Source organism: Theropithecus gelada, chromosome 5 (genome assembly GCF_003255815.1).
Source record: "Theropithecus gelada isolate Dixy chromosome 5, Tgel_1.0, whole genome shotgun sequence".
Taxonomy (NCBI): Eukaryota; Metazoa; Chordata; class Mammalia; order Primates; family Cercopithecidae; genus Theropithecus; species Theropithecus gelada.
In genome coordinates this window covers 128,773,395-128,799,617 of record NC_037672.1, presented here as the reverse complement: position 1 = coordinate 128,799,617, position 26,223 = coordinate 128,773,395, and positions in this window count along the sequence as shown.

Genomic DNA, 26,223 nt, shown 5'->3' with positions numbered 1-26,223 from the left:
CAATATTAACCGCATGTATTGTTTTTATTACCAATTATTACAGCACTTTGTAATCACCTGGAAAGCATACCAAAAAGTAAATAATAATTCCCTGGTGTAAGACCCAAATATCATAGACATTAAAAAATACTTTCCAGCTAATATATACTCCCATGATTAAGAACAACAGACCTAGAAATATGATTTTGCTATTCATTACATATGGAGATCACTGCACATCACAACTTAGTTTCAGGTTTCTAGGATATAACAAAAATCTTGAATCAGAAAATTATTAATATAATATTCTCAGCCTCAAAATAAAGGTGATTTATTTCCAGTAATCAACTATAAAGAGTTTGGATAATTACCCTTTGTAGAAGCAAATAAACAACTAGAAAATGGTAAGAAGACAATTACTTTAGGATACTGGAAAATAATCAAAAGAAAGCAATACCTTGAGAAGTGTCTAGGAATAAAAACTGCTCCTTCTGCTTATAACAGCAATTTTGCTACAACGTATTGTTGAAAATGTCTACTTTTCAAACAAATATTGGTAGACCAAAAAAAACCAAAAAAACAAAAACAAAGTCTTATTTATGCTTAAAGATGAAGAAGACTGTAAAGTAAGCTGACTTCAAACGGGTCTAGGTATTTGGTTTTCACAGATAAAGACTACAGAGCAACTATTGTAAATATGTTAAAAGAAAATGGATTAATAGTGAGTAAAGAAAAAGAGAAAATCAATACAAAAAAAGATGCAAACTTTAAAAAATAAATAGCAATTTTGTATCTAAAAAGTAATTTTGCATAAATTAAAAGCTTACCAAAATGGTTCAGTAGTAGATTTGAAAGGGCGGACACACAAAAAAATCAATAAACTTTTAAAAAGTTTAATCATTTCATTTCAAATAATAGAGAGAAAAGTAGTTAATTGTAACAACAGAGCCTCAGACACCTGCTGGAAAATAACAAACATTTCAAAGAAATGCATCATGAAAGAAATGCATCATAGGCCAGGCGCGGTGGCTCAAGCCTGTAATCCCAGTACTTTGGGAGGCCGAGACGGGCAGATCACGAGGTCAGGAGATCCAGTCATCCTGGCTAACACGGTGAAACCCCGTCACTACTAAAAAATACAAAAAAAAACTAGCCGAACGAGGTGGCGGGCGCCTGTAGTCCCAGCTACTCGGGAGGCTGAGGCAGGAGAATGGCGTGAACCCGGGAGGCGGAGCTTGCAGTGAGCTGAGATCCGGCCACTGCACTCCAGCCTGGGCGACAGAGCGAGACTCCGTCTCAAAAAAAAAAAAAAAGGAAAAAAAGAAAAAGAAATGCATCATGAGAGTCCTAAAAGTAGAATAAAAGGGAACATAAATATATTTGAAGAAATGATGACTAAAACTTCACAAATTAGTTGGAAAATAGTAACTTACTGATTGAAGGAGCTCAGTAAACATTGATAGGTTAATCATTCAGAAAACCATATTTACATATATCTTTATATAAATTCTGAAAGCTGAAAATAAAAGGAAACCTTGAAGCATCAAGGGTAAATGCTTATGTATGTGGAAAATAGGATTAGTGCCTATTTTATTGTCTAAAACAACAAAAGTCAGAAGTATTAAAATGTATGTATTTGAATTGCTGAGAGGTGTGAAGTGGTCATCTTTCAATCAAGAATTCTATATACAGTAAAAATATTCTTCACATATGAAGACAATATATTTCTATATTTTAAAAAATAAGAAAAAGTGTTTGTAGTTGAACTTTATTACAGGAAATGCCAAAGGAACTTCTTTACACTGAATAAAATAAAACTACATCATGACTCAGATGCACAGGAAGAAAACAAGTGCACCAGAAATAGTAATTATATGGTTAAACGTAAAATAAAAATATATGTGATCGTTAAAGGTAAAACTGTAACATTAAATTTCATGGTTTATAACTTATATAGATATACTCTGTGATAAACATAAACACGAAAATGGAGGATAGAAATATATATGTGCAAAATTATTACATATTATAAAAATTAAGTCGCTATTAATATAGATTGTTATCAGTTAACATGTATGACATTCCTTTAAAGAACCACTATATATAGATATAAAATTTAATACATGACCTTACAGGATAGAAAAATGATTTGTTTTAATAAATGAAGATGTCAAAGGAGGAACAAAAAAACAAAAAAAGGTGAATGAATAAACAAACAGCAAATGGCAGACCTAAACTCAACTGTATCAACAATTACATTGAAATTGAATGGATGAAACACCTCCTTAAAAGGCAGAGACTGTTAGCGTGGATAAAAATGCAAGAACTGAACATATTCTTTCTATAAAAAATACACTTTAAATTTAAAAACACAAATCTCATGGATGCACGAATTTGGAAAAATACGTGACATATAAACAGTAAGAAAAATTAATGTAATGGTTGTAATAACAATAAACTAATTAGACTAAGATACATAGTTCTATATTTCATAAAAAGAGATATTTTATGGTAATCAAAAGATGAATATACTAGGGAGATAGGTATAACAATTAGAAATCATTATGCATGAGTAAAAAAACATTTCAAAATAAAAATGCAAAAATTAACACAATTTATGCCTTGACAAATTATCAAATATATCTGGATGTTTTTATTACTTACTTCTCATTAACTGAAACAATTAGAAAGAATATCAACAAGGGTAAATAAGGCCAGAGCAACACTTCATAGAAAAGTAATCTAATTAATATCAATAGAGAATTCCACCGAATAATTATAGGATACACATTCTTTTCAACCACTCACGAACCATGTTTTGGTCCATAAAACAACACTCAATAAATTTTTAAAAATTGAGATAATTTACATCATTTTATCCTACTTAATGTATTTAAATGAGGAATTCTATATCCAGAATAGAGAATAAAAAAAATCTATATCCAGAATACAGAGGAGAAAAATATGAGGATGATAAAGAACAGGTTTCTAAATATTCAATGTGTCAAAGAAGAAATCCAAAGGGAAATTTAAAGAAATACATATATATGTGTGTGTGTGTGTGCGTGTGTGTGTGTGTGTGTCGGTATATAAATGTTTACCTGCTAAGATCAGTACTTGCTAAAATCAGTGAAACAGAATTTTGAATGGACTGATAAAGAACAAAAAATAATAAAAATTAGCAATATATATGTAACTGAATTAAAATAGAAACACAATGTAATGAAAATAGGTAGGAGACAGATAAAACAGTGATTTAAAACAATTTGTAGCTTCATGGTCAATAATGGAAAAGTCTATAATTAATGATGTCAACTTTCACCTTAGGAATCCAGAAAAATAAAAATAGATGAAACAAAAATGTATCTAATGAAGAAAATAATCCAGATCAAAGCAAAAATCAATTAAATAGAAAAGAGAGAAAAATTAATTGAACACAAATTATATATTTGCTAAGGTCAGTGAAATTGAAGTTTAGATAGACTGATAAAGAATAAAAAGGAAACAAAAATTAGCAATATCAGGAAGGAGATAGGACTATTGCTACACACCTTATAAAATATTAAATATAATTAAGGATTATATTGAACAATTTTTGTGAACACATCTGTCTGTTTAGAAGGTATGAATACATTCTTAAAAAAAAAAATTTACCAAAACTGAAACAAGAATTAGAATTTTTGAATAAAATTATATCAAGCAAAGAAATTAAATTAGTAAATAAAAAAATTTTCCACAAAGAAAAATTTAAGCCTTAATGTCCTGATGAATTCTACTAAATATATAGAAAAATAGTAATAATGCTAATTCTACACAAACACTTTCAGAACACTGAGAAAGGAACACTTTATTTCATGAGGTCAACATTATTTTTATGTCATAGTCAAAGTCATAACAAGGAAAGACAATTATAGAACAATATTGAACCTCAACATAGGAATTAAAATCCTGAAAATGAATTGCCAAAGTGAGTCCGCTAATAAATATATAATATAACAAACCATGTCTAAGAGAGGTTTGTCTCATGAATACAAAAATATAATATAAAAATCAATGTAGTATATACCATGTTAGTGTAATAAAAAGGGAGGAGGCATATACGTCATAATCTCTGTAGACTGAATGAAAGAATATCACAAATTAACATATCTGTTCATGATTAATAATTCTTAACAAATAAGGGCTATAAGGTAAATCTCTTAAGTTGATAAAATATATTCAGAAAGAACATAAAGCTAGCATTGCACTAAATAGTGAAAGAATGAATACATTACATTTAAGAGGATCAAGGTAATGATATTTGCTCTGACAACTTTTACTTAATATTGCATTGAAATTTCTAGCCAATTCAAAAAGGTAAGAAAAAAAGTAAACGACATATAGATTCAAAAAAGGAGTAAGGCACTCCTTATTTAGAAACAATATATTTATATAGAAATTCCTAAAAAAAATCTTACAAATACCATTTTTAATAGCATCAGAAGTAAATAAATTTAACTATTAAAAAAAATAGAAATCTATAGATACGTGATCAATTTGTTTTTTTCTGTGCAAAACCTTCACTCATGATCATCAACTGACAGCATCATATAAATTAACAAGAGGGATTACCAAGTTATCAGTATTTTTAGTTTATTCGTTTTCTAGGACTTCCATAACAAAATACCATAGGCTGGAGAGATTACATTTCTTAGATATCAAAGTCAGACAAAGACACCACAAGAAAACAACACTATAGGCTACAATCCCTGATGAAAATAGATGTAAAAATCTTCAGCAAAATGCTAGCAAACTGAATTCAACAGTGCATTGGAAGGATCATACACTATGATTAAGTCGGATTTATTCCTGGGATGAAAGAGTCGTTTAACATGGAGAAGTAATTAATGTGGTACGTGACATTTACAAAATGAAGGATATAGTCACATGATCAACTTAACAGACTTAGAAAAAGCATTTGACAAAATTCAACACATGATTAAAAAAAAAAAAAAAGACTTTCCACAAATTAGGTATAGAAGGAAGTTACCTCAATATAATGAAGTTCATGTATAACATCACACTCAGTGGTGAAAAACTGAAAACTTTTTCACCAAGGCAAGCATGTTCATCCTGGACACCTCTATTAAACATAGTACTTGAATTCCTAGCCAGAGCAATTTCCTAGAGAGGATTAACAGTGTATAAGGCCCTGCACAATAAATATGAGCAACTATGAAAATGTAGCAGTTGAAACCATTTGTGATGAATCGCAGAAAATAAAAATAGAAAGATGAACTGAAAAAGTACACTGAACCTCAGCAACATACGGGAAATACTAAGTAATCTACACAGAGGAAAGGAAAGAAAGGTAAGAATAGAAAAAAATATATATTTGAGGGCAAAAATGCCTGGATATTTTCTAAATTTGATAAAAATGGCATACCTACAGATAAAAGGCACTCGATGGGTGTATCTAGTCCAGTAGGATAAAAACATGAAAGCATGCCAAGATACATCATGATTGCATTGCTGAAAGGCAGCAATAAAAAGAAAGTTTATATCTTAAAGGGTAAGAAAGTATACTAATTTTTTTTTTTTTTGAGACGGAGTCTTGCTCTGTGCCCCAGGCTGGAGTGCAGTGGCGCGATCTCGGCTCACTGCAAGCTCCGCCCCCCCGGGTTCACGCCATTCTCCTGCCTCAGCCTCCCGAGTAGCTGGGACTACAGGCACCCACCACCTCGCCCGGCTAATTTTCTTGTATTTTTAGTAGAGACGGGGTTTCACCGTGTTAGCCAGGATGGTCTCGATCTCCTGACCTCGTGATCCGCCTGTCTCGGCCTCCCAAAGTGCTGGGATTACAGGCTTGAGCCACCGCGCCCGGCCAGTATACTAATTTTTTAACTGCCAGAATTATTTTCAAAGTGGTTATAACATTTAATACTCTCATCAACAATGTATGAGTGTTCTGGTTCCTGCACCTCAACTACAACATTTGGTGTTTTGAGTGTTTTTCTGTTTTGTTTTTGGTATTCACGTAAGGTCTAGTGGTATCTTATTTTAACTTTAACTGTTATTTCACTGACGTTGAGTCCTTTTTCATGTGTTTTGTGGCCAGATGTATAACTTGTCTATGTTTCTCTTTAAGTCATTTGCCCTTTTAAAAATATATTTTCTGTTCTTAACACACAGCTATAGGTATTTGTTACATATCATGGATAAGTTTTCTGTTAGATATACATTTCTCAAACACCTCAGAAGCCAAAGTGTATTTAGACATGTCCTTATTTCAAATCAGCTCACCCCAACAAGCATCAATGCTACCTCTGTGTGTGTGTGTCAGCTTGACCTGCAAAGACATACACTACAGTTTCTTCATCTAGATTTTATTCTATTTTTTGCAAATTCTTGAATTGCAAGTTATGAGTTAAACAGTTCCTTGATAGTCCTGTTCTGCACACAGCCTGGAACAACACTCTGTTCTTCATTTGACAATCTCTAATACAAAATTAAGTAATTACTTAATTTAATTACAAAATTAAAATTAATCTCTAATTAAAATTAAGTTATTCAATTTGGGAAGATGTTTTTACTCTATAGTTTCATTGAAAAACTAGCTATAACTTGCATAGGTCACTTTCCTATTGATTGTTTTTCTATTCACAGGCTCTCAGCTTTGTTAGAGCCCATACTGTGCCTTCATTCTTTACATTATTTGTAGTAGTACCTCAATAAATAGTGAAGGTCAAGAATGTAGTTTTACTCACTAAACTTACATGTCCTTTAAGGATGTGAAAAACATTTTTAAAAAAATATATTACATAATTATTTAAATAGCATCATTTCTTATGATGACCTTTATCAGCACTAAATTATTACTGACCAGTTAATTATTAATATTGCTAATAAAAATAAATAAGTAATAAGATAAATGTACCATCAGAATATATCAAAATGGCAATATTGACAAGATAGCTGGTATCAGCTCAAAATGATGCCAAATTCTGCACTTTGATTTTACTTACTATAATTATAGTAGATATCAATTATGCTGTCCTAAAAGCACAATATATTTAGCATCATCAATTAAATTATGTGTTTCATTGGTTTTAATTTCCATTTACTTAGGACACAAAACAGTTTTAGTTAGTTTTTCTTTCCTTTTTGGACTCATACTGTCACCGAGGCTGGAGTGCAGTGGCACAATCTCGGCTCACTGCCACCTGGAACTTCTGGGTTCAGGTGATTCTTCCACCTCAGATTCCAGAGTAACTGAAACTAAAGGCACATATTACCTTGCCCAGTTAATTTTTATATTTTATTTAGAGATTGGGTCTCCCTTTGTTGCCCAGGCTGTTCCTAAACTTCTGGGCTCAAGCGATTCTCCCACCTCTGTCTCTCAAATTGCTGGAATTAAAGATGAGAGCCACTATGTACAGCCTTTATTTAATTTTTTTGAGAAAAAAGTTAAAATACAATGCCTGTCGTGGATAACTTATTTTTACATTATTGAATTTATCACCTATATTTTAAGATTTAATATTATGTGAAATTGATTTTGATGCCCTGTTTTGCATGATTGCTTTTTTCGTGCTTTTTTCCTAATGATGAACTATTAAACAATCTATAAGATATAATTTGTTAACATTTGTCATGTTTAGCAACATCTGCACATTACATGGTTTATAACAGCATTCAGTCAAGAATACATTCAATCTTATGTTATTAAACTAATAAAAACAATGAACATATATTTAGTACTAAGAATAAAAAGGACTACACTATATCTGAACACTCAAGGCAGCCTGACAAAACAGTTGCTGTGAATCCTCGTCAGTGTATTTACTTTGACTTTTTAGGGTTACTGAATTCTTCAAAAAAGGTCTATTTAAGGGAATGTAGACATTCAACACATTTTTCATCAAATAGGGCAAATTTAGTTCAAAAGATATTTGTAGGAAAATTTCTGGTGAAAATGTGTTGATTAACTAACTGAAATTTATCCATACAAATATAACATTATTATTCCAATGTAGTTAAATAGGAAAATGAAATATTTCACACCATTTTTTGTGATCAAATAGGTATTAGTAAGCTGAACACATATACTAGTTCATATAGGTAGATTTTGTAGACCTTGAAAAGATATTATTTGTACTAAATTAAAGAGATGTTTGATTTGCATACATAAATACCTTAGATTTTGCTCTATGCTTGTTAGGTCACTAATAGGTGAATGAAAAGTGAACCAACACTATTCTTTGAAGAGCTCTAGAGTGTATGATGGACATGTTTTTCTGGTAAGCAAATCAATAATGAAATCACATTGAAAAATTATGCATGTGAAAAGGTGAATTTAAAGCCAATATAGTGCATTGTATCTTTCCTTTCCATCGTAGTTTTGAAAACGAAATCTCTATATGGATTAACTCTTCTTTGTTGTTCTCACAGAATAAAATCATTGTGAAAATATTTTTCTTTAAGATGACTGGCAAAGTCAAGAATCGTTTATACATTTAAATAAAATTTAAACTCTAGGAATTACACATTTTATAGAGGAATCTACTAAAGTACAATAGATGACTAAAATAGAGACTAAAAGACTAAAATATGCCTGCCATCAGTATTTGTATTTGCCATTGATTATAAATTATCCAGCATTAATTAGCCACTGTGTACCAAGCATTCAAGAGTGATGGTGAAATGTGCCTGCAGCTTTCAACTTTGATTTTTGCTCTTATTATTTTTTAGCTTGGTTTTGTTTCCCTTCCCTTTAACAAATCATTTCCTTTCCTGAGTTGGTGCCAGCATCTTGTTTATCTAGATTTCTGACGACACTGATTTTCAAAGCGTGCTCTAAAGATCCTTGGTTCTAAAATTATACTGTCAGAAAGCTACTTTCCCTTATTTGAATGCATACTTATCGTTACATCTGAATTCCAACAGATAAAGTTTTTTTTTTTGTTGTTTTGTTTTGTTTTGTTTTGTTTTGAGACAGAGTCTTGCTCTGTCTCCGAGGCTGGAATGCAGTGGCGCGATCTCGGTTCACTTCCCGGATTCATGCCATTCTCCTGCCTCTGCCTCCCGAGTAGCTGAGACTATAGGCGCCCGCCATCACGCCGGCTGACGTCTTTTGTTTGTTTGTTTGTTTGTTTTTTTGGTAGAGACGAGGTTTCACCATGTTAGCCAGGATGGGCTCGATGTCCTGACCTCATGATCCGCTCGCCTCGGCCTCCCAAAGTGCTGGGATTACAGGCGTGAGCCGCCGCGCCCGGCTCAACAGACGCAGTTATTTGCAGGCAAGTGATACCTGATTCCTGTGAGCTTGGCCTTGAGTTTTTCTGGGAACCCAACAGAGAGAGGTGGAACAGAGTTCTAAACCTGGCAGTTGATGAAGTGAAAAGCAGATATTCCTTGGTAATAAACAATGCACAAATGAACTCATTGCTATCTTGATGGAACAGAAATTTCTGCTACTTGAACACCAGAAGTTATATCTGAGCATCAAACATAAATTGGCTCATGAATATTGAAAAAGTAAAGAGCAGTAAGCCTAAGGTCACCTAACAGGCACATATAATAGTAAAAAAGCAGAAAACTTGTTGCTAGTGGAACAAACTTTGGAAGAGACAGGTAGCAATCTGTACAATGAAATGAAAAAAAAAAAAAAGAGAGACAGAAGTGGAGGACGAGGTGAACATTTAAATTATAACCTTAGGGAAAATACTTATGTTATAAAGAACATACATTTAAAATGTAATATATATGTATGTAATCACACCAAGAGATGTTACTATTAAGATCATGTTAGTGTTCTGTAAAATCAAATAGAATAAATATTACAAAATATAAGTAAATAAAAATAATGAAGGAAAGGATGAGAGAATTGAAGAACAGTGCAGGAAAACCTAAAATGCAAATGAACATCTAGAAGTATAAAAATATCTGGTTGAAAGCAAATAATTTTATAAAACTTTTATTATACTGGTAGAAGTAATTTTAGTTAACAGAAGAGTTTTAGTTAGCAGATTTCAAGGCTTATTCCATTTCAGTATGGCTGAGCAGAAATACTGGTAAAAAAAAAAATCTTGAACTCTAAAAAGAAGCAAGAAATCATAAAAACTTTCAGAAAGAAAAAACAACACTTAACATCAAAAGAAAAAGAGTTCATTGGACATTATAACTCTCATTGCTAACAAATTATTTGGAGTATTCCACATCAGAAGACAGTAGAATAAAATCTAATGAATACTGAGTTAGAAAGAAAAAAAAAGACATAACCAGAAATTTTCATGTGTTTACTGATTTGCATAATTTTAGAGCCTGTACTCACCATCTGCCCCATATGAAGAATAACATTGGCATTAATAGATTCTGTAGTAGAGACTGGATTTACAGACGGCACACGCAATGATTTCTATCTCAACTTTTTCTTTTTAACCTTCCCTTTTCTAGTGACCCTCTTTTTTTTTTTAATTCCTACTCCCAGTTTAGAAAGTGTTCTGCTTGAAAATCCTGATCGTCATCTGTTGAACTAAATTTGACAGTTGCTAGTACTTTAATGCTTCACTTTTGCTAAAGGAATGACGGACATTTGGAAATGTATGGAAATGTACAGTGAAATAACTTTATAAGTTCGAGTTAAAGTTTTTTTTTTCTGTTTCAGAAGTGAAGACATCTGAATGATCAAGTCCAGCTGATATAACTTATTGATGTGATTGGATCTGGATGCATGGAGGATAAAATACACAAGAAAAGAGATTTCAAGATACTTTCATGAAAATTCCTTACTAATGAATAGGTAATTAAGATATTTAAATTTATTTATGAAGCATAAAATACTGATATTTATGTAACATACGACATTTTATAAACTACCTAATGCCATGATATACACTCACATTTTTATCTTGCAAAATGAATGGCATGGTTTACTTCATCACTTCTTCTCTTCTATTACTTCAGAAACCATTATTTTTTATGTCTGTTCAACTAAATAATACATCGTTGGATTCATACATTGTGGGAGAGAAGGAAAAAAATAACAAGAATTTTTTTTCCTAGTTTATTGCTCTTTATGCATACAAATATATTCATTTTAACAGCACTTTATATTTATTTAAATTCTAAGCCTTCTTTATAGTTAAGCCAATGTTAGGAATTTCTAGTAAATTCTTTGTCTATCTCATTGGCTATTTATATATTTATATTTATATCTGCATAGCTCCATCTATTTTTCTGTCTACATTATAGACTATAAAACTGTATTTCTAATGAGAAAATTAATCATAGCAAGTTTTTTAAAGAGGCTGGATCTTACTCTGTCTCCCAGGCTGTAGTGCAGTGACACAATCATAGCTCACTGAAATCTTGAACTCTTGGCTCAAGCGATCCTCCCACCTCAGCCCCTCAAGTAACCAGGACTACAGGTGCATGTTACTATGCCCAGCTAATTTTTTTACTTTTTAAATTTTTTTGTAGAGATAAGGTCTGGCTATGTTGACCAGGCTGGTTTCAAACTCCTGGGCTCAAGTGATTTTTCTGCCTTGACTTCTCAAAGTACTGGGATTACAGGCATGAGTTACCACAGCTGGTCTTTTTTGCATGCTTTATAGAAGAAATAAAAATTTCCTAATTATAAAAATAGGTTACTAACAGATAATTTCTATCTTGTTAAGTAATCAGTTTTTCATGGATTTTATATTGTCAAGTAAAAAGCATTTTTGATAAATATAAAAATATGTTTTTGTATTTATGAGAAAATATGAAAAATAGTTACTTTTAGAAAACAAAATGTTCTTATTAGTTTGCAAATATAAGAAGTTACATTCAGTCTATAAATGTACAGATTCTGAGAGTTAAAATAATGTTAAACTCATCATGCCAATAAGCTTTGCAGACTCAATTTGAAACCTTTACTATGATGGCTAAGCAGTATTACAATTACAGCTCACTAATAATATATATGACACGCTTGATTTAATAATAAAAATACCTTAAAAGAGATAATGAAAAATAAACCATAAATTCTAAACAAACTTTTAAAAAGAAATATTTTTAGTACTCACACTATCACACAACATGCAAACACAGTCATGTAATCTGCTTAGCTTTTTTGCCATATTGATACAATTTAGGAAAACGTTATAATTTATGTCATATATTTTGTTTGGACAAGTTCAATAATGTCAACAGTTCAAATGATGTGGATCATAACTGCAAAATCCAATAGATTACCATGGAAACTATTGCCTAAAGCTCAAACTGAAAACATCCTATCACATTTCTTGTCTACTCTATCTATTGATCAATTATTCAGTCATTTGCTTTATTCATTTATATTTAAGAATAGAGATTTTGGCCGGGCGCGGTGGCTCAAGCTTGTAATCCCAGCACTTTGGGAGGCCGAGATGGGCGGATCACAAGGTCAGGAGATAGAGACCATCCTGGCTAACACGGTGAAATCCCGTCTCTACTACAAAATACAAAAAAAAAAAAAAAAACCTAGCCGGGCGAGGTGGCGAGCGCCTGTAGTCCCAGCTGCTCGGGAGGCTGAGGCAGGAGAATGGCGTGAACCCGGGAGGCGGAGCTTGCAATGAGCTGAGATCCGGCCACTGCACTCCAGCCTGGGCGACAGAGCAAGACTCCGTCTCAAAAAAAAAAAAAAAAAAGAAGAGAGATTTTTAGCAACATTTTTCTTTTCTTAAATAAAATATATGCTTCAATATATTTTACTCCCAGTAACTAACTTCCTTTCTATACCATAAAAATTATCAAAGTCAGAACTACCTTATTTAATTTCTTACAGTGGAATTGAGAATTTAGAATAAAAAATGTAAAACATCATGTAGTATCTTATCCTGTGACCACAGCAAGCATGACTGGGCATAAATGCGCATGATATTCACCACCTGCCTCACTCCTTTTTAGTTTTACTTGATCAAAATGAGTATAGCTATCATAAAAACTCCAAGCACCCCTGTTTATGCATTTCGGGTTGATAGAAAATTTATGAACAACTAATTATATCACTAAAATTTTTTTTGCTAAATTCTAAACAAAATTACAGGCTTAAGTAGACATAAAAAGTGGGAATTAAGGAGGTATTCTGCCTGATAATCTAGCAAATTTCTTATATAAATCAATGATTCATCATTTTAACTCTTGAATAAACTTCCCAAACCAAACTTTCCATTAATATATCCAAATTTCAAAACCCTACATGTAAGAAATCTATAAATATTTTTTTAAATGTTTAATCCTGGATGTTAAGTGCATGCATAACTACTTAATTAGAAAAATGGGGCTAATATTATGTGTATGTGTGTGAATGTGTATTTTTAATCACTATCATATTTAAGCCAATGTGATGTGAGAGGAGAGAGAGCAGTTCAAATTAAACTGAACAACACAGAACTTTTAGAAAATCTATTGGTTTTCTACCTTCCAAAATACATTCATAAATCATGATCATTGCATGTCATTCCCATGTGCCCTTGATTCTGCAAATTATAATCTAATCTTTTCCCTCACCCTCAGAAAAGAACATTTTTCCTAGCATTTCTTCTTACTTATACATTTTACTTATTTTATCTTTTTTTATTAGACTGCAATATTGCTCTCTGTACACATGATGATGACATCTCAAGGTCAACAAAATGAACTAATAAATAATAATACTTTTGCTCTCAGTGGGATTCTTGCACATAAGTTTAGTAAACCAAGAAAAAATAAACTCTCAAGCACATCGGTGTTTGCAAGCTTCTAACTCTGATTTCTGAAACATTTGAGACCAAAAATTCTTATGACTACAAACACTTTAAATTTATTATTTCAAATTTATATAGACCATTTTTGCCCAGTATTTTCTATATTCTATACCCACAAGAACACTACAAGTTATCGGACATTTGTATTCAGGATAAACCAAATTGACAAATGTTTTGTAATTTTCATTTCATATGAAATCAAGAGCAATGTTATACTGGTAATATTCATAAAATGATTAGTCCTGTCTCATTTATATTTATTACTCTTTTCTATTTTGACAATTTTTCAAATATTCTGATTATTCATTACCACCACTCACACAATTGATTGGCTGTAATGAATTCTACGAGTTCCAGTCAACTGAAATAGCTTTTCTTTGTGGGATTTACATTGAAAAAAATAATGAAAATGTGGCAGGTAAATACACTGAATTGGAGAGTGCAAAATATGGATTGGAACAGGACAATTGAAATGAAAAAAGAAAAATTATGAAAGACTTTATTGGAAGAGATGAATGTACAAAAATAGTACATGTTAGAAAGAAAGAGTTTCTATGAATCAATTGTACCTTTGTACAGTGTTTCTTAATACCTTCTGCTGTTGAAATATGTTCTAAAGAAGTTCTAAAATAAGAGTCTTTAATGGAATGCACCTTCGCTGAAGGGTAGCAACTTGACACACTTCTTTCAGGAGAGTTTGAATTCCATAATGGAAATATCATGACATTAACCAAAGGTGTTCACTAACTGATCTGAATTAAATAGATACAAACCAAAGGCAAGGTACCCTTAGGAATTTGAACATAGAATAATAATGGCCTAATTTATTCAGAGTATAAAGTGCAGCTTAAGTTCAGCAAAGTAATTATAATTTCTATCTTGCAGAAATGTTTTATTTTAATCAGTACAGTCAGGTTATTTTTCTCTGGTAATAATTGCTTGGCATCCATAATACACAATATCAATCTATCTACCTATCCATTCACATCTTCAGTCATGAATGTGAAAGGTGCTGTCACTTAGATTTAAAAAAAAAAAAAAATTAGATTGCTGTTTACTACAAAGCCTCTAAATCAATAAACTAACCCTATTAGACTCTTTTTAAATAACACATATGCAAAAGTGAGGATATTTAAAAGCCAATAAATAGAGGACAGTGCTGAGATTTAGAATGCATTATAAAAATAGTAAAAAGGAAAATTCTAGTTAGTAATTTCTGGTTTGAAACATTTGGATAATTTTTAGTAGATCTAAACATTTCTAAATAATCTTTTATCAAAATTTGTAAATGCAGCTACCTTTATTCTATTTCTATTTTTAATTAATATTTCTTAAATAATATGAAGCAAGCTATTCAAATTTATGATTCAATTTCAAAAAATAGTAATGTAATTTGAAAGAATGTGCTTCCAAAATAATTGAGAATCCGTTGCTCTTTATGTAATTATCAGAAGAGCCTGATTTATTTTCTTTTTCCCTATTAATTGCAGTCATGCTTGCCTTCAATAGATGCTCGAGAATTAGAAATGGTTTAATGTCAACAAATATTCTAAATGCTTACAATTAGAAAAAAAAAACATATTGTTCCTGTTAATTCATAATTTTTGAATATTAAATAAAAAATTATTTAATAAAATGGATTGTAAAAAAGGGGGACTTTGAAAGTCATCACCTTCATCATAAATGATTTACTTGATTTCATTCACTAATTTGAGTGAAGTATTCATCATGCTAGATACAATTTAAGATTAGAAATTTAAAAAAATGGAACTGATGTTAGACTTATTTGTCCATTTTGATTAATTGTTAGCATGTTTAATTTATTGTTGCATCAACAATCTGAGTTTTTCAAAGATAAACAAAGCTGGACATTAGCCAAAGTGATGACAGCAGATTTTATTCAGTTACTAGTGAATAACAATGTAAGAAAAAGAGTAGAACTCTATTCTGATTTGTGCAGAGATTATGGGGCATTGAAGGCAGAGAATGAGGGAGTAGCAAGAGGAAATGAATCAGAGGCAGAGAAGTGAAAAATTATAAAGGATTGGGCAGTGTAAATGCAATTATGCCAGCTGTGTCAATCATCTGGCAGCTATCAAAATAGAATGTTTTCTTTGTTTGTTTTTGTTTTTATTTTTGTTTTTTGTGAGTGGAATCTCACTCTGTCACCCAGGATGGAGTGCTGTGGCCTGATCTTGGCTCACTCCAACCTTCACTTCTCAGGTTCAAGCAATTCTTCTGCTTCAGCCTACTGAGTAGCTGGGACCACAGGCGTGTGCCACCATGCCTGGCTAATTTTTGTATTTTTTAGCACAGACTGGATTTCACCACGTTGTTCAGGCTGGGCTCGAATTTCTGGCCTCAAGGAATCTGCGCGCCTCAGCCTCCCAAAGTGCTGGGATTACAGGTGTGAACCACCACACCAGGCCTCAAAATTAGGATTCTATTTTTTCCACTGATACTGAGAAACAGAGTTCCTAGTCTTCATGATGATTACATTTCAAAAAAATGGCTTTCAGATTGGGTCACTGATAGAGACATTCCTGAGCATTAGGAGATACATACCTATATAACTCCAAGGGACAGAGAAAAGATTTATAATTTTGGCCAGGCATGGTGGCTCACACCTATAATCCCAGCACTTTGGGAGGCCAAGGTGGGTGGATCACATAAGGGTAGGAGTTCGATACCAGCCTTGCCAATATAGTGAAACCCCATCTCTACTAAAAATACAAATATTAGCCGGGGATGGTGGCAGGCATCTGTAGTCACAGCTACTGGGGAGGCTGAGGCAGGAGAATCGCTTGAACCCGGGAGGCAGAGGTTGCAGTGAGCCGAGATGGCACCAATGCACTCCAGCCTGGGTGACAAGAGCAAAATTCCTTCTCCAAAAAAAAAAAAAAAAAAAAAAAGATTTACAATGTTAAGCTTTTCTTTAAGTACATTCTCTAGGAAAGGGAAATGTTGGCTGAATTAAACAGTAAATTCTTTTGATAGTCTTGAGTTTTCTCAGACAGTCATTTTAAGGAAGGCTGGCCTCCTAGGGTCAAGGCCTTATGGTGTTAGAAGCCATGCTAGAATTTGGTCAGGTCTGTAAGTGCAGGGATTTGGATAAAGTTGTTAAGTGCCAGGAGGTTTTTGAAGTTTTCAAGTTAAAGCTGATTAAACGGGTAGATGAAAAAGAATTGAAACTGATGCAATACTAGCAGATACTACTTCTTGGGAAAGCATAGGAAACAAACAGACCAAACAAAATTAAACAGAAATGGATTGATTTGTTCAACAACAACAAAAACTCAGAACAAGAGAATGTGTGAATACTCATATAATTAATGACAATAGTTAAGACTTTATCACTCAAATTAGAATATCATAAATTAATTTCATGTAAGGTTATCAGAATTACTTACAAATTCAGTAAGCTTTACTCTTGATTAATAGCATGAATAATAAATGGGAATAAAGTACTTCAAATTAATATTAAATAGCATTTTCTAGGCCACCAGTTCTCATCAGTAACAGCAGAGTCAACAGATTAATTACAGTAGCTCCCTTGTTTTGTTTTGTTTTTTTTTTTTTTTTTTGAGGTAAAGTCTCACTTTGTTGCCCAGGCTGGACTGCAGTGGCACCATCCCAGCTCACTGCAACCTCTGCCTCCTGGGCTCAAGCATCCCCCTTCCTCAGCCTCCCATGTAGCTGGGAGTATAGGCACTTGTCACCACGCCTGGATTTTTTTTTTTTTTTTTTTTTTTGTATTTTGTGTACAATCAGAATCTCACTATATTGCCCTGGCTGGTCTCGAACTCCTGAGCTTGAGCAATCTGCCCATCTCAGCCTCCCAGGGTGCTGGGATTACAGGAGTGAGCCACCGTTCCCAGCCAGGACCCCACTTTTACAGTAGGAACATTCCATTGTGTTACTTGACCCCAAAATACTTTCTCTTAATGTTCACTTTTCTTACTATAGATTTTTACTTGACTTTGTTGAAATAAAATTCATGAATTTGATGAGTTTCCACAAATACATATTCCTATGTAACTGGCATTAAGACTGTTTCCATCACTCGGAAAGCTTCTCTATTGCCCTTTGCTGTTAATGCCCTGACCAAGGTTAGCACTGATGCTATATCTGTCACTGTAAACTAATTTCATCTTGTCTAGATTTTCATAGAAATGAAATATTATAGTGAGAACACCTTTGTGCCAATTTCCTTTTGAACATCTTACTGTTTTAGAGATAAATCTATGGGTTGGCATGTTGTAATAATTTACTACTTTTTATTAGAGTATTAGCTCTTGTATGGATATGCCACAATTCATTTATCCATTTACTGATGAATGGAATTTTGAGTTATTTGCAGTTTGATGTGATTAACAGCTTAAGAGTAAATCTCCGAATATTCAACTACAAATTTTGATGTGGATGTGTGTTTCCTTTTTTTTATTTTTAGAACTTTATATAAACTGTTTCATTGTCTATTATCTTCATATGCTTGAAAATAATTCAGTAGTAAATTGTATAACTTTTATTTATATCTATATGTTTTCTCTTATCGACATTTCAAAATATTTTTTCCTCATTACTATCTTTCTGCAATGAGATTAAAATAGGCTTAGTGCGGTCATTGATTTTCACTTGTTATGCTTTTTAAAAATCTCTTTCATGGTCTACAATTGTACATCTTTTAGCTAGTCTGAACATTCTTTACTACTGGTTATGGGGTCTCTACTTAGGCTTTACCTCTTTCCAGAAAATGTCTGCAAGCGGCAGCTAGGGGAACTCCCAGCTCTCTCTCTGTCTCTTTATTGTTCTCTCTGTCTCTCTCTCTCTCTCTCTTTTTAAGTTTTCTCTTTGTCAGGGATTAGAGACCTGTGCTCTTATTGTCAATGTATGAAAACCATTGATTTTCATCTACTTTTCTAGTTACTTATGATGAGGTCACAAGTTAGATCCCAAAAACTCTTTCATCTTGGCAAGACTGTGTACAGTTTATATCTATATACACACACACACACATATATATGCTGTATATATATGTTCATATGTTCATACTTATGTTTATATAAACCATATATATTTATATATAAACTGTAGATATATAAACTATACACAGTTCCTGTACACAGTTTATATATATATAAAAACTATACATAGTTCCTGCACATAGTTTATATATATATAAACTTTAATGCATATATAAAAGAAAGTTTAATTTTTGAAGTAATTTTATTACTAATGAACTTAAAATTAATGCATTAGAAAAATTACAACATTCTTAACTTTTACAATATATACAAATATATATGTAATCAAAAATACATACATATGCATACATATGTACATATACAATACACAAATTTAACTTATTTATGTCAAAAGGTGATGGAAGTACTTTGTAAAAGGATTAATGATTTTTTTAGTCATGTAATATTTTTTGGAGATGATACAACTAAGAATATTATGAACTGTGAATAAAAATGAGATTTGTTACATGTGAACACACCCTTTTTACAGAGTATTCATGGAGTCTGTATTTTAGTAAACATCTGGTATTTAAAAAGACTGTTAGAGTTTGAAACATTTTGAGCAACAGATCGCCAGTGTCTCATCAGGAATAGAAGTTTTGTCTTGTAGAACACATATCAGATTGAGAAATGCAGTTGGTTCAGTGGTTTATTCTGCTCATCTGCGTAGAGATGTGCTTATGATACTTTTTTGGACTTTTTTTTTTTTTGACTTCATTTTATCACAGTATGGATCACCTGTTTTTGTATTTCTTATCGTATATTCTCCATACATCCTTAGTAAAGGGAAATTAAGCGGAAACAAACATAAATTAACAACTGGTAGGTGGTGTAATGTATTTCATAACCTAAAATCTTGCTCTTTTTAACCCCATCCTATCATTGGAATTTACTGTAATATTTCTAAAACACCACTTCTCACTGCTCTTTTTTTTTCTGCAGCTTTACACACAGGTGTAGGTTTGAAGCAGTAGAAAAGATGAAAGACAGTTTATGATGCAAATAATAGTATCATTTACCCCACCCCAACCCTGTAATTGACCTGATTGAGCATAATGTTAAGATACTCTCTGAATTCACTAAAAACCACCAGGTAAATATATAGCAAGGAGTATTTTATTGACACAGTACACTCTAATAGCAGTCTATCTTTTAAAAATACATATTATTTTCTTAGCAGAACCAACTGAGGTATTTGTTCTATAAGTGCATCTTTTCCTTTGCTTTGAAATGAGAAATACCATATCATTTTGTTTTCTGCTAAACATTAGCCACAGTCTTTAAAGGCTTCATGAATAGCAGAATAAATCATCCAGACATGTAATATCTACAAGCATAGCAGTTTAAGTAAAATTAGTAGTATTTTTTAATTCAAATTCCTGATAGATTTTTTAAGCCAAGTGCCCGAGAATGTAATATCAATATGTCTATTTAAATAAATTTAGCTGACTGGTTTTTGGATACTTTTTTGATAGCTGAATTATATCTAGAAAAGTTATATCTTAATCCTTAATGTTCAGGTGTCTTTTCTAAGTAGATAAATGCATAAAAACAATCTTTTATTTGGCTCTATCTCTTGCAAAAGTGGATTTTTTTCTGAAAAAGAAAGCAGACCTGACTGAAATGAAATGAAAGAGAAAGAATTTGTTGACACTTTATGTAAAAGGTTGCAGGAGAAGGTGATATAATCTTGAATATTTGACAAATAAACCTTCCTAGTGATAAGACAATGCTCAGAAGAAAAGGCCATATATTTAACAAAGACAAGATTTAAAGGGACAAGTATTGAGATAATCAGATAATCTATGCAGATGTTTATTTGAGCTTATTTAAGCTATCTCATGTTGCAACCAATTGAAAAGAACATATTATTAGTTTAAATAATTCAAAATGTAGCCATGCTCAAGACTTTACTTTCAAAGTGTTAATATGCAAATACACAAGTACATATGATTGATATCTAATTTATTTCAGATATATTGTGAGTTTGGTCTATCAATTTGCTTATATTTGAAGTATAGAGTTACAAAACAAAATTCCAAATGTGAACACTTCATTGAAGCCATTGCACTTTAGTCAGTATGACTGAACATTTGCAATACTCTTAAAATCAATTTATCTTTTTTTGCAAAACTCAAGTTGTCACAATTAAATCTGAGATAGACTTTAGTATTTCTTTTGGAGATAAAATAAGTAAGTATCACCCTTGCTTGATACAGAAGTATTCAAAGTGTCTAGCATTTCATATGTTTCCTTATGCCAAAATAAATAAAAGAAAAAAATAAATTTATACAACATACTAGTACAAAAGTGAAATAATGTTATACTTTGCCCATTTGGCTTTCTACTTTGACAAGCCATTATATCTAACACAATTCTAGAAGATAATGTCCTCTAATACAAAGATCTGTTATGAGTTTTAATATTAGGCTTTTCTGTTTTCCAACCTTAAAATTAACAAGCAACTTGTATTGTTAGGAACACTGTTGCTGGTTAATGCAGATGTCCTTTGATCTCCTCTTTCTTTCCTCTTCTACTTCACAGTGATCTCCAATTGAGGTTATCTGATGTCCTGTACACTGGTACCATGAATTCCAGGATGCGTTTAGCCAAAGTGGATTGCTCAACTAAGCTCTATTCAGAGATATGATTACGGTCACTCTTCAGTTGACTTCATGGTAATTAAAAGTAGGTTAACTAAATGAGAGACTTGAGAATTCATTTGAATTAATTCATGTGGATGTTTATTTTGATATATTATCAGGCAATGTTAGCTTTATATTAAATAGAAGTGATACCCTTTACACAGCCAGAATTAATTCATTATTCATATAAAATATTTGGCATAATCTAAAGTGAGATAAGCAGTTAATAACAGAAGTCAGTATAGTTTTATAAAAGTTCTAGTTGTATGTTTATAACATTATAGTAACAAAAGGCTCATAATAAAAATTTTATTTACTTTGTATGTAATGTTGTGAGGTGAATCATGTGCACACTATAGAGAAGTTCATTGCACAAAAAAAGAAAGAGAAAAAAGAGAGAAAGAAACAGAGAAGGGGAAGGAAGGAAAAAAGGAAGAGAGGAAGAAAGGAAGGGAGGAAGGAAGAAAGGAAGGAAGGAAGGAAGGAGGGAAGGAAGGATATAAGGAGGGAAGAAAGGAAGGAAGGAAGGAAGGAAAGAAGGAAGGAAGGAAGGAAGGAAGGAAGGAAGGAAGGAAGGAAGGAAGGATATAAGGAGGGAAGAAAGGAAGGAAGGAAGGAAGGAAGGATATAAGGAGGGAAGAAAGGAAGGAAGGATATAAGGAGGGAAGAAAGGAAGGAAGGAAGGAAGGAAGGAAGGAAGGAAGGAAGGAAGGAAGGAAGGAAGGATAGAAGGAGGGAAGAAAGGAAGGAAGGAAGGATATAAGGAGGGAAGAAAGGAAGGAAGGAAGGAAGAAAGGAAGGAAGGAAGGAGGGAAGGAAGAAAGGAAGGAAGGAAGGAAGGAGGAAGGGAGGGAGGAAGGAAAGAAGGAAGGAAAGAAAGAAGGACAGAGAATCAGGCACAAGCATGTGCATCTTCACTGACAATTAATTCTGTAAGACTTGTTTTTGTTTGATGGAAAAAGAATAAGGGAGCAAAGGTAATCATTTAAATTTCAGAAGGCTACCTAGAAGGTTTTTTTTCATAACGATTATCTAAAATTTAGTTATATAAATTTAACAATTAAATTATATATACAAATGAAGGTAAAATTATTCAAGACATAAACTTCCTAATTATTTTATTAAATTTTTTTATTATCTGTATTTTTGAGATTATGTATATCTATTTTATTTGTATCACAAAAACTGCCATATAGTAATGTGCTACTGAACTCGTCTTTCAGCTTCACATTCAGTGATAACATTTTGATAGCTTGAAATAAGCCATGCTAGTATTTACACTGTGGAAATCAGCAAGTACTACCTATCAGAGTCTGAATTATTGTTTTGTTTTTTCTTTAGACTTATGAAAGTAATAGTTCTATGAAATGAATTGTGAATAGCAAAAAGAATAAATAAAAAAAGGAGAGCAAGAGAGATAATCTGATAGTAGTATTGAAAAAAGATGATTCAATTCAGCAAAGAAGTAGATGTACTTGATAAATGAAGAAAATGTGAGCATATTTCTTTGTTATTCTACTTTTGTCTTACTCATTAACCTGTACATAAATGTAAAATAATTTTGTGAGTCAGTTGACTATATAAAATCTATAATAAAGGGTATTGTATATTTTGTTAATATTTGTAAATTATGTGTTGCATAATCTTTATATCAGTAGAAGTTATAATATGCATTATAATATGCATTATAAAAAAAAAGACATGTTTGTTTGTTTGTTTCAGGAAGTAGTTATTAAACATTTAACAGCTGACTATTGTCTAGGACACATACACCTAAAACCTGTTTTGCAATGAAATCTCTAGTGTGTTCTCAAAGAAAGATGTCATGGAGGGAAAGCTGAACGCACACTCCTGGCCTGTTGACTGTGGCTAAGCAAAGCATGAGATAAAAGAGAAAATATTTCTCAGATAAGATATATCTAAATTTATATGTATATGGTAATCACAATTCTAACCTGGCCTCCATGATTCCTGTCCCCTGGTATACAAATGTTTGTTCAATAACTATTCTTGATTGTGGGCAGGACCTGTAACTTACATCTAACCAATAGAATATCTCAGATTGAAGGAATTTCAGAGATGCGGTTATGGTCCCTCTTCAGTTGACTTCATGGTAATTAAAATTAGATTATTTAAGGTGAGCCTGTTCTAATCAAGTGAGCCCTGTGAAGAGGATCAGAAGCAAGAGAGCAGAAGCAATGCATTATCTCTCTCCTTCTCTTCTCTCCATTACCAGCTTCCAATCAAATAAGAAAGTTGTACAAGGAAAGGAATTTTACCAACAATCTCAAGAACCTTGAAAGTGGAATCTTCCCTAGGCAAGTCTAAAGATGAGAATGCAGCCTGGCCAACACCTCTATTGTAGCACAGCGAGATCCTGAGCACAGAACCTAATTAAGCTGTGACCAATAGAAGTTGTGAGATTGAAAGTCTAGGTCATTTAAAACTCTAGGTATGTGGTGTTATAAATGTGCATGTATGTGTGTTATGTGTATCCAATACATACAGTACAGTACAGTCCCAAAAAATATGTAATGTATGATTCTATTTATATGAAATATCCATAATAGAAAAATCTATAGAGATGGAAAGGAGCTTAGTGGTTGCCTAGGAATTGGGGAATAGAAAATGACTGCTAAAGGACATGGCATTTCATTTTGGGGTGACAAAGAGTTCCAAAAATAATCTAAGGTGATGATTACATAACTGTATATGTATAATACAAAATTATTTCATTGTATACTTTAAAGGGTTCAATATAAGGTATTAAATTATAATTCAATACAGCTGACTTAAAAAATCTTAAAGAAATAATAACATTCTAAGACACATAAAAACTGAGAAAATTAATTGTTATAAGACCAACCTATAAGGAATGTCAAAGAAAATTATTTCTGTAGGAAGAATAGAGATTATAGACAAAAAAAAAAAATAAAAGAATCATAAAAAGGCACAATTCAATTCAGAAAAAGAAGAGAAAGAGAAAACATAAAACACGTGTAAGACAGCAAGGAAGATGGTAGATTTTAATATAAACGGGTGGATAATCACTTTAAATAGAAATAGTCTCAACTTACTAGTTGAAAGAAAACATAGATTATCAGGTTTGATTAAAGAAACAAAGCAAGACCCAACATAATGCTGACTACAAGCATCCCATTTTAGATACTGATATAGATAGATTAAAAGTAAAGTGATGGATGGTATAACATGCAGATACTAACCACAAGGAACGTAGTTAAGTGGGAAATTAAATAATGATAAAGGGCCAATGCTACAGAAAGTGTAATAATCTCAAGTGTGTATCCACCTAATATAAGAGTTTCAAAATACACAAGAAAAAATATTAGCACATTGGAAAAAAAGAAATAGAGAAATCTAAAACTATAGTTGGAGACTTCAACACTCTTCTCTCAGTAACTGGTAGAGTAAGTAGGTAGCATGTCAGTGGTATTACAGATGTTTATAGACGATCTGAACCATCAGTTCTATCATACAATTTGGCCAAACTGATATTTATAGAAAAGGCCACTCAATAGCAGATACATATTATTCGCAAATCCACAAGAAATAATAATCATGGTAGATCATATTATGTACCATAAAATAACTCTTAAAATATTTCAAAGATTAAAAATCATGCAAAGTATGCTGGTGAGCCAGAAAACAGTTATATTAGAATAAAAAATATATCTAAAAAATCTCCAAATATGAAAAAAGATATACTTTTACGTAACTCATGTGTTAAAAAATAAGTCTCAGATATATTTAAAATATGTTCAAATGGCCGGGCGCGGTGGCTCACGTCTGTAATCCCAGCACTTTGGGAGGCCGAGACGGGTGGATCACGAGGTCAGGAGATCGAGACCATCCTGGCTAACACGGTGAAACCCTGTCTCTACTAAAAAATACAAAAAATTAGCCAGACGAGGTGGCGGACGCCTGTAGTCCCAGCTACTCAGGAGGCTGAGGCAGGAGAATGACGTGAACCAGGGATGCGGAGCTTGCAGTGAGCTGAGATCGCGCCACTGCACTCTAGCCTGAGCGACCGAGCGAGACTCAAAAAAAGAAAAAAAAAAAAGTTCAAATGAATGCAAGTGAAAATACAATGTATAAAAATGTATTGATGCAACTAAAACAGAACTTAGAGAAAAATTTCTATCATAAGGCCTGCTGAGAACAAAAGCATGACCTAACTAAAATCTAGCAATCTAAATTTCCTCCCTAAGAAGTGACAAATTAAATACAAAATAAATTGAATGAGGAAATACTAAGTATAAAAGTAGAAACAAAAGTGGAAATGACAACAAAAAATGAAATGAAAAAAGGCAGTTATCTGAAAATATCAATGTATTTGGTAAACCTTTTGTCAAGCTGATCAAGAAAAAAGTAGAGAATAAAAGATCAATATAAGGAGTGAAAGAAAGTGACAAATACCAATAAGGTAATTATGTCAATACATTTGGCAACTTAGATAAAACAGACCAATTCCTTGACAGACACAAGCTACCAAACCAACTCAAGGAAAAACAGGTAATTTTAATAGTCCTACATGTATCAAATAAATTGAATTTTTAGTTAAAAACCTTCCAAAAAATAAAACCCTAGGGCCAGAATATTTTACTGGTAAATTTTAATAAACATTTAAACATTTAAGAAAGAAATAATACGAATTCTACACAATTTCTTTCAGAAAAATCAAAGAATGTAGAAAACTTTTCACATACTCTATTAGTTCAGCATTACCCTAATACCAAGAGCAGACACAGATATTCCAGAAAAAGGAAATTATAGACCTTTTTGAACACACACACACACACACACACA